The 16,984-nt window shown below is 43.1% G+C and overlaps 1 protein-coding gene across 5 annotated transcripts in view; it reads right to left on the bottom strand.

The window, feature by feature from the left end:
- The window catches only part of FYN (FYN proto-oncogene, Src family tyrosine kinase), a 208,910-nt gene that overhangs the window by 121,612 nt on the left and 70,314 nt on the right, over positions 1-16,984 (bottom strand). Inside the window, exon 3 of one of the 5 annotated variants that reach the window (XM_044244340.1) lies at positions 212-296. The exons of the other annotated variants lie outside the window; for them this stretch is intronic. The gene's annotated coding sequence lies outside the window, so the exon portion shown is untranslated. The remainder of the gene's footprint in view (positions 1-211; positions 297-16,984) is intronic. 5 annotated transcript variants of the gene reach the window in all.

The following is a 16,984-nucleotide window of genomic DNA, read 5'->3' as shown; positions in this document are numbered from 1 at the left end:
CTATCCTGCAATGTTTCTGAACCAGCTCCTAGGAGCCTCAGGGCCTGGTGGCATTGCAAACAAACAAATAAATAAAAACAATCAAACAAAAAAACACTGACTTACATAAACTCAAACTCTTCAGCTTTGTTCCCAAAGCCCCCCACTATTATTCCAAAACCACCTCAACCTTATCTTCCATTTCTTCTTCCTCCTTCACGCCCAGACTTACCAAAGCACTTGTTGTTCTGGCACTTGCCCCTCCCCCGGGCCTTCACGTGCCCTGTTTCTTCCCTCTTAGGTGCTCTTACGTCCACCTGCAAGAATGGAGAACCAACCAGTCCCTCTGGTCCAACTCTAATATAAACCCCTCCCTGAAGTTCTTGCCCAATTTCTTCCACTGGAATTAAACTCATTCTACTTGTACTTCTACTACAGAACTTACCATACCATCTGCTTCAAGGGAAAGAGTCAGCTCCTTGAGGGCAGTAACCTCCTCTAAATTTATCTTTGAACCACTAGCACCTTGCTTGATCCAATGCCTTGCACAGAAGAGGTACTTCTAGTCATCTTGTTGCATTTAAAGGGCATTATCCTTTTTGGTCCACCTCTGTAACCAAATTACATAAATTCTGTAATGGGGATTCCAAGTCTCCCTCTAGATAATACAGGCTGATGATAAAGCCAGCACACACTTGTGTGGAGCCCACTTGCTAAGAAACAGCTGTGGGAGTCTTTGCTGAGTTTTATTTTCAAAAGCAAGAAATGTGGGGGCAGTGGGGGCAGGGAGAGTGACTCTTCCTCCCCTCCATAGCTCTCCTGTGGCTATGGCTGTTCTGCACGGCATGAGGCACAAGCCGGGCAGCTTGTGCACAAAGGTAACAATAGATTTAAAATACAGTCCTGATCCTTCCACGCTACCATATTCTCTGTGAGTCAATTGTCTGAAAAATTAAAGCGTTCCAAATGGTGGGATAATGCATTAAACAAGCTAGTGCACAAAGCCCAAGCACAAGGGAGGAGGATGGGAATCAGAAAACACTGGTTCCCTAGGAAACCAAGCCCACTTTATGACAGACTGTGGCCTTCATTCCTCTTGGGAGAAGAGAGGGGTGCTCTGAGAAGGTACCACTGACCCATCTGCTTCCCCTGCCTGCAAGGCCCTATTTCTTCTGGCTTCACTCCCACAAGTTCGGGAGACTTGAGCAAGGCTTGGTTGTTGCTTGTTTTATTATTTGCTGCAGGGGGAGTAAAGAGCAGAAGAAAAGAGGAGGAAGCCAGCCAGACAGAAAAAGAGATGAGCACAGAAGGCACTTGGCCAGAGAAAGAAATTACTGACCACACAGTGAGAGGGCAGGACGGCAGAACTACAAGAGGCCATTTCAGGGAGTTAGATTCTCCCTGTGAGCAGGGCACCACCAAACCAGCAGAAGAATTTGTCCTCAGCAACCCAAGAGGCCAGCTCTGGTCAGACTAGAGAGGTATACAGGGTTCCCTGTCACAGATGGTTGGACTGAATCATGTAAAGGGATGCTGGAGGGGTTGGATGGGGCTTTATGGCACCCCTTCACCCCTGATAGCTCCCATCAGGCCCAAGCAGAAGTAGTAAAGATATAATTTCTGATAATAAGAATAAATTATTAAGTTTAAACTTTTGGGCTGAAGACGCCCAGTTTATTTAGGGAAGAAATCAATGCCACTGGAATAACTAATTAGTTGACTGTCAGAAGGAAAAATAAAGATTCTATTCTATAAGACTCATGAGAATGAAGTACAGATTTATAATAATCATGTCTTTTCTTAAATGAGTTAAAGAATGAACAATGAGGTTCTGTCAGGTGATCACATCACTTATGTATCAGGTAAAGAGAAAAGAGAAACTTTTTATAGTACATTTGAATCGTTTCTGACTTGTCCTTGTAAGTGAAGTTATTTCTAGAAATCTACAGTCCAGGGTCTGAACAGAAACACTGCTTTGCTATGATGCAGGTGCAGTTTCTGGACAAGTCCCTGAGCTATCTTCCAATCTGCATACTACTCCCAAGACCCTTTGAACAGACATTCTGCCCTGGCCCCTGGGAAGGCCTGTGGAAAGCACATGGTATCACAACACTGCCAAGATCCAGGGTAATAATGATGTGTGCAGAGCCCCTGGGGTGTGTAGGCTGGCTACAATATTAGAATCCCAGAATCCTAAGGAAATGTTAAAGAATATCCAGTCTGGTAGTTTTAATGCCATTTTTAAAATATAAGAACCTTGTGAATTCATACACATGTGTCACATTTTCAAGGTTTATACTAAACACCAATATATTAACTGAAAGTAGAATATGACAGTCCTGGTTCAAGGCGGGAAAGGACTCAAAATGCTACCACCTGGGCCATCCTCCTGGCCTACTTGGCACTTCTGGGGAACACTGACCATCCAGATCTAGTCCCTGCCCCCACCCTGGATCTGCATCTTGTCTTCATTTCTTCCAGCCCAAGCACAGCCTCCCCATGTAGCACTGTGGGTGACCAAACATCACCTTTCTTCTATCAAGGGTCTATTTTTTTTTTTTTAAAGATTTTATTTATTTATTTGAGAGAGAGAGACAGTGAGAGAGAGCATGAGCGAGGAGAAGGTCAGAGAGCGAAGCAGACTCCCCATGGAGCTGGGAGCCTGATGTGGGACTCGATCCCGGGACTCCAGGATCACGCCCTGAGCCGAAGGCAGTCGTCCAACTAACTGAGCCACCCAGGCGTCCCATATCAAGGGTCTATTTTTGCCTACCCCCAAGGGCTTCACATTACGAATGATTTCACCTCTCATAAAAATTGCATTCCTGAAGCAATAACTAGTTTATTTGCCTAGTGAGACCTCAACTTAAAGCTTAGCCCTGCTGTGCTTGCTTAACTTGAGAAAATTCCTTAATAACATAAAGTAGAAGCCCAGTAGAAGTTTTTCTTCTCTTCTCTGCCTCCTATTTCTTCAAACAATCTCCATCAAAGAAATATCAAATACCTAGGAATAAGTCCAACAAAGAATAAGTCCAACACAAAACACTGAGAGAAATTAAAGACCTAAATAATAGAGGTTTATGCATGTAGGAGGACTGGAAGTCTCACAATTTTTAAGATTACAGTTCTCCCCGGGTAACCGGCAGGCTCAGCTGGAAGAGTGTGCGACTCTTGATCTCAGGGTCATGAGTTTGAGCCCCATGTTGGATGTAGAGATTACTTTTTTTTTGGTAATATATTACACAATTTTTTATTATGAAATGAGAAAAACCTAATTTGTTACATTATAGAGATTACTTAAATGAAAATAAAACTTGAAAAAAAAGATGTCAGTTTTCCTCTAAATTGCATCTTCAATTTCAAAAAAATTTTTTTCCTGGTGCAAACTGACAAGCAGATTCAAAAACTTACATGGGAACATAAAATGCCGGGAGCCAAGATAATTCTGAAGAACAACAACAAGGCTGGAAGACTTACTCTATCAGATTCAAAATTCATTATAAAATAATAGTAATTTAGGGGCGCCTGTGTGGCTCAGTGGGTTAAAGCCTCTGCCTTCGGCTCAGGTCATGATCCCAGGGTCCTGGTCTCTGCTCAGCAGGGAGCCTGCTTCCCCCCCACCCCTGCCTGCCTCTCTGCCTACTTGTGATCTCTGTCTGTCAAATAAATAAATAAAATCTTTAAAAAAAATAGTAATTTAGACAATGTGGTATTTGTTGATAAATAGGATAAATAGGCCAATAAAACAACAAAAAAAGGAGGTCCCAAAATAGACCTACAGAGATAGTCACCTAAATTATGACAAGATGACACTGAAGTTCAATAAGTTGTGCTCGGTCCACTGGGTGTCATGGGTTAAATTGTGTGCCCCAGAAAGATACACTGAAGTCCTAACCAACCCCCCCCTCCCCATACTTGAGAAGGTGACCTTATTTGGAAACAGTGCTTTGTAGGTGTAATTCACTCAGTGAGGTCATAGTGGATTAGGGTGGGGCCTAAATCCAATATGACTAGAGTCCTTATAAGAAGGAAATTTAGACACAGGGAGACATGAGGGGAACAGGGTCATGTGGTAATGGGCACAGAGATCAGAATAATGCAGCTTGCAAGCCAAGGAGTGCCAAAGATTTACTGGCTATCACCAGAAGCCATGAAGGATTCTTCCCTAGAGCCTTCAAAGAGAGCAGGGCCCTGCTCATACCTTGATTTTGAACTTCTAGCCTCCAGAACTATGAAAGGACAAATTTCTGTGGTTTTAAGCCACCCAGTTTGCGGTACCGTTCATCAACGGTAGTACTAGTTGATGAATACATTGGGTATCCATATGAAAAAATTATTCTTAATCTCTACCTCACACCATGTAAAGATCAATTCTACATGGATGTTAGATCAAATTGTGAAAGGTAAAATATACCTTTAGAAGAAAACAGAGAACACCTTCACACTTGGCAAGAGGTAAAGATTTTTAAAGAACAGAACCAAAGAAAATGCTAATCATAAAGGGAAAATATGATAATTTGGAGTATATTAAAATTAAGCATCTCTTTGTCAAATGACAGCAACAGAATCAAAAGCATGCCCACAGTGGGAGAAAACTGCAATACTGCATCCAGCAAATACCGCCTGCAAATCCATAAGGAAAAAGGTAGGCACCCAATAAAGAAATAGGCAAAAAAGAAGAAATTTTGCAAAAAAGAAAACCCAAATGGCCATTAAACAGATTAAAATATGCTTTAGTCATAAAGAAAAGTAGAGTAAAATCACAATGCTAGCAATACACACCCACCAAATTGTCTAAAATGACAAAGACTACAAAGTGTTGGTGAGGATATGGAGTACACAGAACTCTCGTATGAACGTTGATGAGAGTAAACTGATAAAGACACTGGCAAACTCGCAGTATCTGAAAGCCGAACACACCCATAACCTATGACCCAGGGTCTCTCCATCAAGGGGTCTACCCTACAGAAATGTCACATATGCTCACCTGCTGATATACACAAGAATGTTCCTGGGAGTGCTCTTTTTGATAGCCCCAACAAGGGTTAAATACATTTTGGGGTAGTTATACGATAATACATAGCAGAGAGAATGAACAAAGTACAACTCATAACAACACGAGGAATCTTCTAAATATACTATTAAGGGGAACACAAGATTACATGGTGCAATTTTATTTACGCGAAGTTCAAAATAGACAAAATCGATGTTGTTAGAAATAATGCTATTACTTTTGGTTGGAGTGGGGGTGGTTAGGGACTGGGGGTCAAGGGGCTTTGGGTATTTGGGTGACATTCTTTCTCCATCTGGCTGCTGTTCACATAACAGTGTTCACTTCATGAAAATTCAGTATCTGTGTGTTTAATTTCTGTGTGTTTCTGTATGAATGTTACACTTCAGTTAAAAAAAAAAATCTTGGTGGTTAATGCAGTGAAACCAGAAACAAAACAGGGCTCTTACACGTACTGAAAGAAGAGAGCACAGCAATTTAATTTAAGCAAAATAATTTAAAAATTTGCTTTGCTAAAAGCTTGAAAAGTGCCGCTTCATTAAATTGTGTTTCTTATTCACTTAAGAGGACTCTGATGCCAAAGCTGTTTTATTATTATATGTTAGGATGGAATGAAGGGAACAGTTTCAAAATAAAATAAAACACATTTTATTTGACTTCTTAGAGTGAAAATTTAGATATTAAGCCCATTTTCTTCATATCAGTTAAAGTTTTCTGTGTCCTTGGCTTACGGTCTGAAGAATCCCTACATGGGAAAGCCCTGGGGATAATGGCGTTCTCCTTCTGTGCACACAAGGCACTCCATTTCCCTTCTAGAGTCTCTCTGTGAGATCAGCTCATCCCTCCAGTGGAAGAGACAGCAGCTCAGCTTGCCTTCACAACCTGGTCGTCGGTAAATGTGGTTTCCACCTGACAGTCTACAATACTCAAGATAACTCCCAGGACACCACTCCGGCGTTGGCCAACTTCGATGGCTCTTTGGATTCCTGCTACGTCACAGGCAGAGTCCTGACCTCCCTCAGAGCAGCCAGCATTAGAAGGATGGGGAGAGAATTCTGTCCCCTCGTCCTGGGGGGCAGCTCAGCCCACACCTTCTCCTGGGCCTTCTCCCTCTTCCGGTCAGTGTCCGGCGAGGGGCGAGCTCATCGTCATTAGACGCGCGCTCTGTACAACTGCTCCAGCTACCGCTGAAACAAAGCCCTTGGAGCACAGAAACCAGACGGCCAGACTCTTGGCTTTCTCAGACAGCTTTGTTCTCTCAGACCCTCTGGGAGCTTTGGGTGCTTACAGGGCATCCTGAGGCTGCAGGCAGTCCCCACAGGAAGTGAGAGCTGGCCACAGCCACCATGGCCTACATGGTGAGCTGAGAAAGAAACTACGTGAGGGGACCGTGGAGGATGTGGGGCTGCTCTGAGGGCAACCTCACGCACCCTCACCCTGAGAGGAAAGCGTGGGGACCAGGGCCCTGGATCTGAGCCGCTATCCTTTATCTGCCTTGAGGAAACCTGGGCCTTTCTCTGGCCGCTCTATTTCCCTAAATATCAATTTCTAGAGACTATTTTTAGATTCAAGGTCTGTTGTTTTGGTGCAGGCTTTCTGTGCTAATTCTATTCCTAACTTTATTGCCTCACAAACCATGACTTTCTGGGCGCTTTAAGAATATTTCCACATCCCTAGTTAGAGTTCCCTCTGGTAAAACAAAACAAACAAACAAAAAACAACATCACTTGCTTTTTAGATAATTTTTTTTTAACTGTGAGTAACCATGGAGATTTTTCAGAATTTACATGGATTGAGGAAATTCACCCATGCCAAATTCCTTGAGAACCTTTTAGCTAGATATTTTGGTTCTGCCAGCCAGGGAAGGGGTAGGCAAACTACAGCCTGTGGGCCAGATCTGGTCCACAGCCTGTTTTTGCCAGAGCCCATGAATTAAGAATGGTTTTTACATTTTTAAATTGCTGGGGGGAGAAAGGTCAAAAGAATATTTCATGACATGTGAAAATTAAAAGAAATTCAAATTTCAGTGCTTATAAATGAAGTTGTATTGGAAAACAGCCATACCCTTTAACTTACCCATTGTCTCTGGCTACTGTAATGATACAACAGAGCTGTTTTGGCAAAGATCGTGCGGCCACAGAATCAAAAATACTTGCCATCTGGATATTTACAGAAGTTTGTTAATGCCTAAGCTTAGGTAACTGTTACGTGTTTGCAGAAGGTTGTCCCCTCTGATCTTCTTACTCTCCCACACATGTTTTCAGCCTCTGAGGCTGTCTCTACAGACAAAGGCAAATCCTAATGCTGGTCCCAATTTCACACTAACCAACACAACCCACTAGAGAAGTATAGTGGACTGCAAAATTTGACTGAGTTGGTTGTGCCCAGCATTTTCTTTGATAAAATAGCAGAAAAATATCAAGGGTGTTGTTGGGGACAGGATTATGTTCCCCTTGCCAATTCATATGTTGAAGTCTTTAAGTTTCCGGTACAACTGGTGTCCTTATAAGGAGAGATTAAGATGTGCACAGAAGAGAGGCCTTGTGAGGGGCAAAGACGGCCATCTGCTAGCCAAGGAGTGGCTTCAGAAGAAGTCAGCCCTGCTGACACTTTGATCTTGGGCCTCTAAGCCCCAGAACTGTAAGAAAATACATTGTTACTGTTTACACCACTCAGTTTGTGGTACATTGTTATGGCACCCCTAGCCAACCAATATAGGCATCATACATAATATTATTTGGTGAAATTTCCCTTTTTGCCATGTATGCATGTGATATGACCGTGATGTAAAAATGTATATTAAATCCTTTGTGTTAGATGAAAAATAAATTGACGACTACTACACAGGAGAGACATACACGTGCCAGGTACAAAATCACAGAGGGATGCTCTAACTGAACCAAGACAAAAAGGGGGGGGCGGATCCTTGCTGACCACATTATTTCATTCTCACAGCCGCCCTGTGCATGGCTTATGCTGTACAACGGCCTCACACAGGTGGCAGGGCCAGGTCTGACTCCAAAGCTTATGCTGTATTATTCCTTCTCATCAATCAGTTTGCACTTCTAAGTCCCTGAGAATAGGTGTACTCTGACAGTACTAAGGGATCAAAAGAAAGGGGAAAACATTTACAAGTAAAAATAGTGCACTGACCAAGCACTCCCTGGCCCCAGGTACTGTGCTATGCTTTACGTAAATGACCTCACTTCATCCTTATCAACAATCCACAGGGTAGGTTCTGTTGTCCACGATTTTTAGCTGAGGAAGTCCGGAGAAAATTAATTAACTTGCCCAAGGTTACAAAGCTGGTAAATTGTAGACCCAGGATTTGAACTCCCACTGGTCTGATATTTGAGCTAGAACTCTTGGCTACCACAGTCTCTCCTTTGGCCTGATTGTACTTATTGTCAGCCTAAGCATAGAACTGTTTGCTGGTAGTTTCCACATGGAGAAAAAAGATGCATACTCTTTGTTCATATATCCAATAAATACCAACTAAACACATACCACACGGCCTGGGGGTAGGGATATGATAATGAACAAAACAGAATTCTTGCCATCATGGTGATCATTTGGAGAAAACCTTAATAATATAACCATATTGTGGTTATTGAAATCCTCTCGTGTGTGTCATGAGGAATAAGATTCAGGTGTGTAAAAGGCACAGACCAATGAAACTGAAGAAACTGTAGAAAACAAAGGAAGGTGAGTAAGGTTTACTAGGTATTTCTGGTAATTTTAATCTCTCTGGCATCCAGGTTTACTTATCATGTGGGCCTGTTGAGTCTCCAAGCTGACTGGAAATTTTTCAATGGCAGGGGCTACGTCATACTTTAAAATACCTCCTTTAGTCCTTGGCACAGTGCACAGTAGTTTGAATGTATTTACTTATTTTTAAGTTGTTTTCAAAAGAGATATACGGAGGTTACTCAAGGACTTTCAAGTCAGATGTAATGACAAGATTCAGACAGCCCTTGGGAAGTCTCAAGAGGACAGATAGATCCTGTCACATGGTATCTAGCATGTGAGCAAAGAACTAAACATTTAATGGGAAGAATTTTAGCTAAATCAAAGGATATACCATTACAATGTTTAAGAATTTATAATGAATCCCTGGTCATGAGAGTGTGAAAAAAAATTACTCTAAGTGAAAGGAAACCAGGGTGTGGAGCATCAAGAATTTTAATTTATTTGTGGCAAGTATTTTTTTTTTATGGTTTATTATGGCTTTATTTAGGATTTTACATGTATAGAAACTTCATATTTTTAGTCAAATCTATTGATTTTTCATTAAGAAATAATCAAGGAGATAAGCAAATATTTACATAGCAGAATGTTTACTACATGTTATTTATAATAGCAAATATGAGAAAATTTAATTGCATTGTAATAGGATGGTGAATGTTTAATTATGTCTATTCATAACAGTGGAAAATGCCATAGTCATTATTTAATTATATTAGAAAATGACCATAACTTAATATTTAGTAAAATCAGGATCTAAACCTTACATATATATATATGATGCACATCCCCCCACACAAAGGAGGGGAAATAAATAGGAGCTTAACATTGTTATCGTAATAGAGTGGGATTAAGAGATGTTTTAATTTTCTTGTTTACAGCTCACCGTATTTTCTACAATGAGTATATATATTAAAGCCAGGAAAAAAATAACCATTAGGAATAATCTTAAATCAAAGAGAAAGTTTGCATATAGTTTCCCCATTCCACACCTCTGATTTGCTGATGGTCTTGGCCGCTAGAGGCCTTTGGCCACTTTGACACATATGGCTAATTCTGGTAATGTTATTTAAAAAAGAAAAAAAAATTAAAATATGTATTTTTAACACTTACCTGCAATGAGGTTTCAAAATAGATTTGGCTGTGGCCAGGGCAGTCACAAGGATGTGATGATGAATTATAATGAATTACGAGGCTTTGACAATACTTTCATTCACAAGCCTTTATCGAGTGCCTGTCATGCTCCAAGTACTCTGTGGGGTACTGACAGGTCAAGTTGGGTCTCTGGGAACAACTGGCCTCATCGGGCTAACACTGGCCCTACACACCCCGACTCCAGCTAGGATCCAGCCGCGGGCAGGGCTGGGCAGTAATCCTGCAGGTCTGCCCTCAATCCTCCCGCCTCTTCTGGGCCGGGATCTGTAGCCCTGAGGAAGGCTGGCTTCACCTCCCCAGCGCCGGCCACCTCATTTGTAAAACAAGAATAATCCTGACCCAGTTCCCAGTGCTGTGGCGAAGAAAAAGTAAAAAGCATTCTGGGCTTGTTTCTATCTATTCAGTGCCAGATAGATTCTACCTGTTAATAGCCAGCATTGCTTCCTTCCTTTGGAAACTGTGTATTTATTCTTAAAAGAAAAGAAAAAAAAGAAAAAAAAAGGGAGGGGTTAAAGATGAGGTTTAGTGTTAAAGGGCTATTCTGTATTTTTCTTCCTTAGAATATCTAGATGAATAATTACAGAAATAAAAACTTGTTTCTCAACCTCCAACAAAAGCAGAGGAAACTCAAAGTTCTTGCAAGGTCTGACGATATTCCAAGGACAGAACTAGGCGAGATGCTGCCAGTCTTTAGGGAAATGATTCAATTATAACCAGCACTTCAAAACCTAATAAAATTAACTTATAGTTTTCCATCTCCTCATCTTGGGTAGGATGATTTTCCAAAAAACAAAATTTAAAAACACACAAGTGTTGGGGCACCTGGGTGGCTCAGTGGGTTAAGCCACTGCCTTCAGCTCAGATCATGATCTCAGGGTCCTGGGATCAAGTCCCGCATCGGGCTCTCTGCTCAGCAGGGAGCCTGCTTCCATCTCTCTCTCTCTCTCTCTCTCTCTGTCTGCCTCTTTGCCTACTTGTGATCTCTGTCTGTCAAATAAATAAATAAATAAAATCTTTAAAGCACACACACAAGTGTTAATCCAAATGTTACAAAATCTCAACCTTTCTAAGAAAGATGAACGAGCACTAAAAGGACACCATACAGTATGCCCAAATCAGACATAAATATGAAAATACCCCTTCTCTCACCCAAACTGAACTCATTTTCCAAACATTGGGAATATTTGTATAATAAGCCCTGTTACAGGCAGAAGAGGTAAGGAAGGAACAGGCAAGACAGAAGGAGAAACACACAGACCCCCAAATGGGGCAGATCATGAGAGAAGTTTTCCTGGATTGGCTATCCGGTGAACACACAAGCAGTGTACAAAAACACGCAGTGAGAATGCAGCGCTAACACCTTGTGTTTGCATTTTACCTGAAAGATGAAGAGTATTTTCAAGTTGTTTCTACACTATCTTCCGATTCTTTGTGGTTCTTCTACCATAGCAAGGATTGGTAAATGGAGGATTTCAACAGCTTTACGCATACCTGGACTGACTCCCCCCAACTCTCCACTGTTCATTTCAGGGACATTATCTGTCAATAACCACACAATTAGCTCAGGTGAAGCCAAAACCTCTATTTACTTCTCTTTGTCCTATGGGTGACAATGTGTATGGTTTCTGTCCCACTTCCGGTGCCTTCTCCAGTGTTGTGATGCTGCGTCCCAAGTGCTCCAGCAGCCCCCCGACGGATGGAAGGGTACAGGAACGGTGGGCACAAGGTTAAACCTCCCAACACTGACATTGCCTACGTCGGACAAAGCTCACAACTTCCAGCCTGGGTGGAGCAGAACTGTATGAGTGGCTACAGCATTTATTCTCAAGGACTTGAGCATGTTGTGGTGATACATCCAGTAATTGCTCAATTTTTTAAAAAGGAGTTGTAAAAATCACATTTAAAATGCTTGTTGATGCCCTGTGGGTATGAGTCACTTTGCAAAGCAGGATCAAAATGGAATCCTCTGTTACCGGCTCCTGCCGGTTCTTTGATTCTAAACAATTTTATAAATGTTAATGGGAGTTACGCACACATCAATGAGAGAATAAATTCCTTGGGTTTAGTGGCATTTCAATTAATGATTTATAATAAGCAACGTAAAATGCTTTCTAATTCTTTTTCCAGGTAACGACACACTACCCCAGGAGAGCTGAAGATGAGGCCCAGGTCTCATGCCCGGGGTGGGGAGGACCAGGGGGGTGGCAGAAAGAAGGCTCTCCAGCTGGTCGGAGGCCTGCCCGAGGCGCTGCAGAAGTCCTCTGTGGGAGCACAGCGGGAGGGACAGACACAACTCGCCCAAGGGACGATGAACGTGATGAAGAGAGGAAGAGAAAACTCATAAGGAGCGAGCCTGATGCAGAAGGAATTTACTATAATCTAAAATGGGAATGACTGCTGCCGTGCTTCTTAAATCTGTCACGGGATCATTCCCCTTTTTTTTCAGAGCATAAGTTAATACTATTCATTGACTTCCAAAAATACCAAGATGAAAATGGGAATTTAAGTTCCAGGGATGATGCAGCAGGATTCCTAATGAATAGGTTAGTTTGCAGTGACACAGAGCTCTGCCTTGAATTTCTGGAAACCCAGCTTGCGATTTAACCCTCTCTTGCCCGGGCCTGCAGGCCTGTCCTCACCTCTTCCCCTGGGAAACCAGGTGCCGATGATCAATACTTGTGAGGATGGGGTGGGATGCCATGGGGGCCCACAGCAGAGACAAGTGTAAATTGCAAAGGCCTACATTCCACCATTCAGGAAGAGAATGGATTACCCTTCTCCTCTAGGAATCTCCTCGGTGTTTGCTGTTCCATACTTAATCACCTTAGACCTCCTTACAATTTTATCCTAGTAACAGATACTGAGAAGACCTCTGCCCACAAATAAGACCCCACAATATTGAAGACCAAACACAAGGGACATCTGCTCTTAGCCACCGAAATTCTGGTGTTGTATTTAAGCGATGTGGAAGCATTACGTGCATCCCTTTTCCTGCTGCTGGGGCTAAGCTCCCCTCCAGCCTCTGGCAGCAACAGGGCAGTGCCCCGATTGTTTGCTCAGCAGTTACCACCCACTCGGCAGTTTCTGGAGCACTTTGGATTTTGAGGGTTTTGCATTTAGACATTCCAGTGTAAACCATTTCCCAAATAACCAAGGCAGGGGTCCATATACCGTGGGCATTATATGAGGATTAGAGAGTTTTGCGAGGGAGTTCTTCCAGTAATATCTGCCTACACGGAAACAGAATTCAGAAACTGTTAGGATGTGTAGTTTAACTGAACAAATATTTATAGGGAGAAAAATCTGCTGGCTAGGGAAATGAATACCAAAATTCGACAGAATTTCTCTACCAGTCACTCAGATATATCTGGGAATGGCATCATTCATTCTATGAATTATCAGAAACCTGAGGGGTCTTCCCAGTGATCCAGGTCATACTAGAGAAAATGAACCAATGACACATAGCAAGTGAAGAGAATAAAGTATCCAAAACCACATTAGTCTTCAAGACATCTGAGATACACCCACACGTCAAATTGACTCACCAATGCAATACTTAACCACTGACTATTTGCCAAGCTCAACGCAGAGTGGGTTTTGAAGAAAGTGGGTAAAACTCCTAGATTTCCCAACCATACATGTTTTTCTTGGCTATGAAACTGGAAAATTTTGGACCAGAAGATGACCAAAATCCAGCTGAAGTTTTTCTGAGTGAGAAAAGTGACAACTAAGGAAACTGTTTACCCACTTTTCTCCAGAAAAAGACCCCATCCGCTTTGGGAACTATTTCCCGGATCTGTCTGCCTCCAAACAGCAAGTTCCCACTGACCTTTAGAGACCACTGGGAGTTCCAAGGGCATGCTGCTGCTTCCTCCTCTGAGCACTGTTCTGGGCTAATTTATAGTTTTTTTTGGATTTTCTAAATCAGATACCTTTCAGGGGTACATACTTATCTGGCTCTTTTAAAAGCAGGAATTCAATCAGTTTAAATATTTGGGCTTCATTAAAAAAATTTCCTTTCTAGGGCGCCTGGGTGGCTCAGTGGGTTAAGCTGCTGCCTTCGGCTCAGGTCATGATCTCAGGGTCCTGGGATCGAGGCCCGCATTGGGCTCTCTGCTCAGCGGGGAGCCTGCTTCCTCCTCTCTCTCTGCCTGCCTCTCTGCCTGCTTGTGATCTCTCTCTGTCAAATAAATAAATAAAATCTTAAAAAAAAAAAAAATTCCTTTAGAAACCATGCTGCTTTTGCGGCTTGACTCTGGAAGTGAGGTTTCTTCCATTCTATGGGTCATTTTTGTAAGTCAACAAGTAACTCTACTAAATGTCCAAGAGGCTTTTTTATTCGCAAGCTACACAGATTTGAGGACCACAGTTTACAAAGCCAGTCAGCTCCTGGCCAGTTGCATTCCCATAGATCCTTCGCTTTTTTACTTTCCCGTTCTCCAGTCTGCAAATGGTCAAGTATGATTCTTGTGACCATCAGGGAAGAAAGTTACCCACTTCGTAATGTTTTCGGCTGGCGTGGGTGTGGCGGGTGGAGGCCATGGAGGTAAAGGGCGAAGGAGGAACCTGAGTAACAGGTGTCCTGGCTTCCGGCTCTAGCTGGTTCCCGTTTTACACTACCGCTCCTGAGATACTAAAGCAGCGATCTGCCGAGGATAATTCCATTTTTGCAGCAAACAGTGAAAACTGTAGCAGCACCTGAAGAAATAATGTGTGGAGGAGCATGTGGGATTTCAGCTTCCCAAAGAAGCCATGCAACGTTAACGTGGGATATTTTGCTTTCCAAGAAAACATCGCAAATATCCACCATGTCAGGAATGGGGCAAACCACATGAGTAGAGAAGAAGAAAAGCATCTTCTTTCCCATAAATGACCTTCTCCCCTCTAAATAGTTTCCCACGTGCTAATTTACTGAGAGGCTAAGACAGTGTGGACACAGCTATGGGTTCACTTAAGTATTCTTATCCTCAGATCCACAGTTTACATCAAAAGCTGCTAAAGTAAACAAAATAAACTTAAAAAAAAAAGTTTATTCCTGCATATTTAAAAGCCAGGAAAAGGCACAGAGGTCCTGAAAATATAGGAAGGCCTTACTTAAGGATTTAGAAGAAAAAACGGGGTCAATTCAATCTTTGGGTAACATCGACACCTCCTGTTATCATAAAGCTCTCATTCCATGGAGGAACTGGGGGTGATGGTTTTCTCTAAGTCAAAAGAAACCCTGACCCTCCCCATTCCTCTCTATCCTAAGCATTTCTTTCTTCCCAACCAGGCACTGTGGAGGGCCCCAGAGAGTTCATATGCAGGCTTCTGCTGACTAGTCCCCCTACCACATTTCAGTCCTAAATAGGGATGAGTGCTACATTGCAAAATTACTGATACTTATTTTTTTTTTTTTTAAGATTTATTTATTTGAGAGAGAGTGAGAAAGTGTGCACGAGTTGGGGGAAGAGCATTGGGAGAAGCCAATTCCCTGCTGAGCAGGGAGTCCCATGCCGGGCTTGATCCCAGGACCCCAAGATCATGACCTGAGCTGATGGAGGACACGGAATGGACTGAGCCACCCAGGCATCCCACTGATTCATATTTTTAAGCCAGAAGAAGCACAACTTTAGGTTTTTCTTTCATGCTACCGAGTAGCCAGATTTTGGAAACACAGATAACTGTCCCCGTCGTACCTAATGCAATGAATGGCAAAACCTGGATGTTTCTGGTCCCTGGTTTTTGTTAACTGGGATCTAAAACGTAACCCAGCCTCTTGGTAATAAGGGGCTACCAAGGAGGTTCTTACACCAACAGAGAAGAAAATGAGGACAGTGATTCATAAGCAGAGCGTCCTTCCCGCCGGTTGGCCCAAGTGGGTAGAGCATCTCGAGCCGCGCTTGTGTGGAAACTTGGAGGGCTGGATACGAATCTGCAGTGTCAGCGCTACGGACTGGAAAGAACTCAGGGAGGACTTAAGAAACCCGATTCTGCTCCCAGCTCCACGGATGTTGTTTTTCTGCGGCTGAATGCTCACTTCACCTTGTCCTCCACGTCCTCTCAGGAAGGATAGACCAGGTGACTCTTACGTTCCTTCCAGGCCTCTGCCCCAACCTCACCTGCGTGTTCACTGCCTGGAGTCTCTGTCTTCCCAGCTCTCCAGGGCTTCTGGAAGGAAGCCCTCTGCCGGCCTCACCTCCCTCCGGGGCCCTCAACGCCACCGAGAGAACCCCAGACGGCCCAAAGTGTGTTTGTGAGCCTGCTGTCTGGTGCTACAGTGCGTGCTCCGTGGTTGGTCTGAGGACTGGGAACACCAGCTTCTGGAGACTTCTTCACTAGCCAAGAGGCTGGAAACCACAATCCCTCCTAGCCTCGGCTTTCCCATCACTGAGGGGGGGCCAACAATATCTTTCCCACAGAACGGCTGAGTGTCAGGCGCTCAGCCATTCCGAACACTGCCAGATAAAATTCAGAACACCCAGTTAAAACTGAATTTTGGGTAATCTGGGACAGACTTATACTTTAAAAATTACTGTTTCTCTGAAATTCAAATCCTGTATTTTCTTTATTTGCTGAAGTTGGCAACCCCACATACAATGGATGGTGCTGTTGGGTACCAAAACAGCCTTACACAAAACAAAACCCCTGCTGGCCTGACTTGGTCTTAGGAAAAAGACTCTGTGTGGTGAAGGTTCTTGCTCCCGCATCTTCTCGCGGTCCCTAAGCTACCCCCTTCCAGTCCCGCATTGGCTTTATATCACCACATCTCCTCCCTGGGTCTCTCCGGGGTACCCACACTGTCTACTGACCACTTTCCAATCACACTCCCCTTCCCCTTGGCTGGGAAATCGGATCCAATGAATTCACGTACATGTGTCACTAGTCATTTCATGAGTCATTAACCTCCTGTGAAGCAACTTTTTTCTTTTTTAAAGGTCACTTAGAACCTCAAATTAAAATGATTGAACTGAAGGCCATCAAAAAATTGAGGTGAATAAAAGTAGGTTGTATGGGGGAAAAAAAGAAGAAAGCATGGCAGGGGTTGGGGCAGGGTCGCCCCCCCCCCCCTCCGATGGCTCTCATGGCGGTTCCTCGAAGGTGTTTCTGCTGCTT

Source organism: Neovison vison, chromosome 1 (genome assembly GCF_020171115.1).
Source record: "Neovison vison isolate M4711 chromosome 1, ASM_NN_V1, whole genome shotgun sequence".
Taxonomy (NCBI): Eukaryota; Metazoa; Chordata; class Mammalia; order Carnivora; family Mustelidae; genus Neogale; species Neogale vison.
This window is presented reverse-complemented; position numbering and strand designations above follow the sequence as displayed.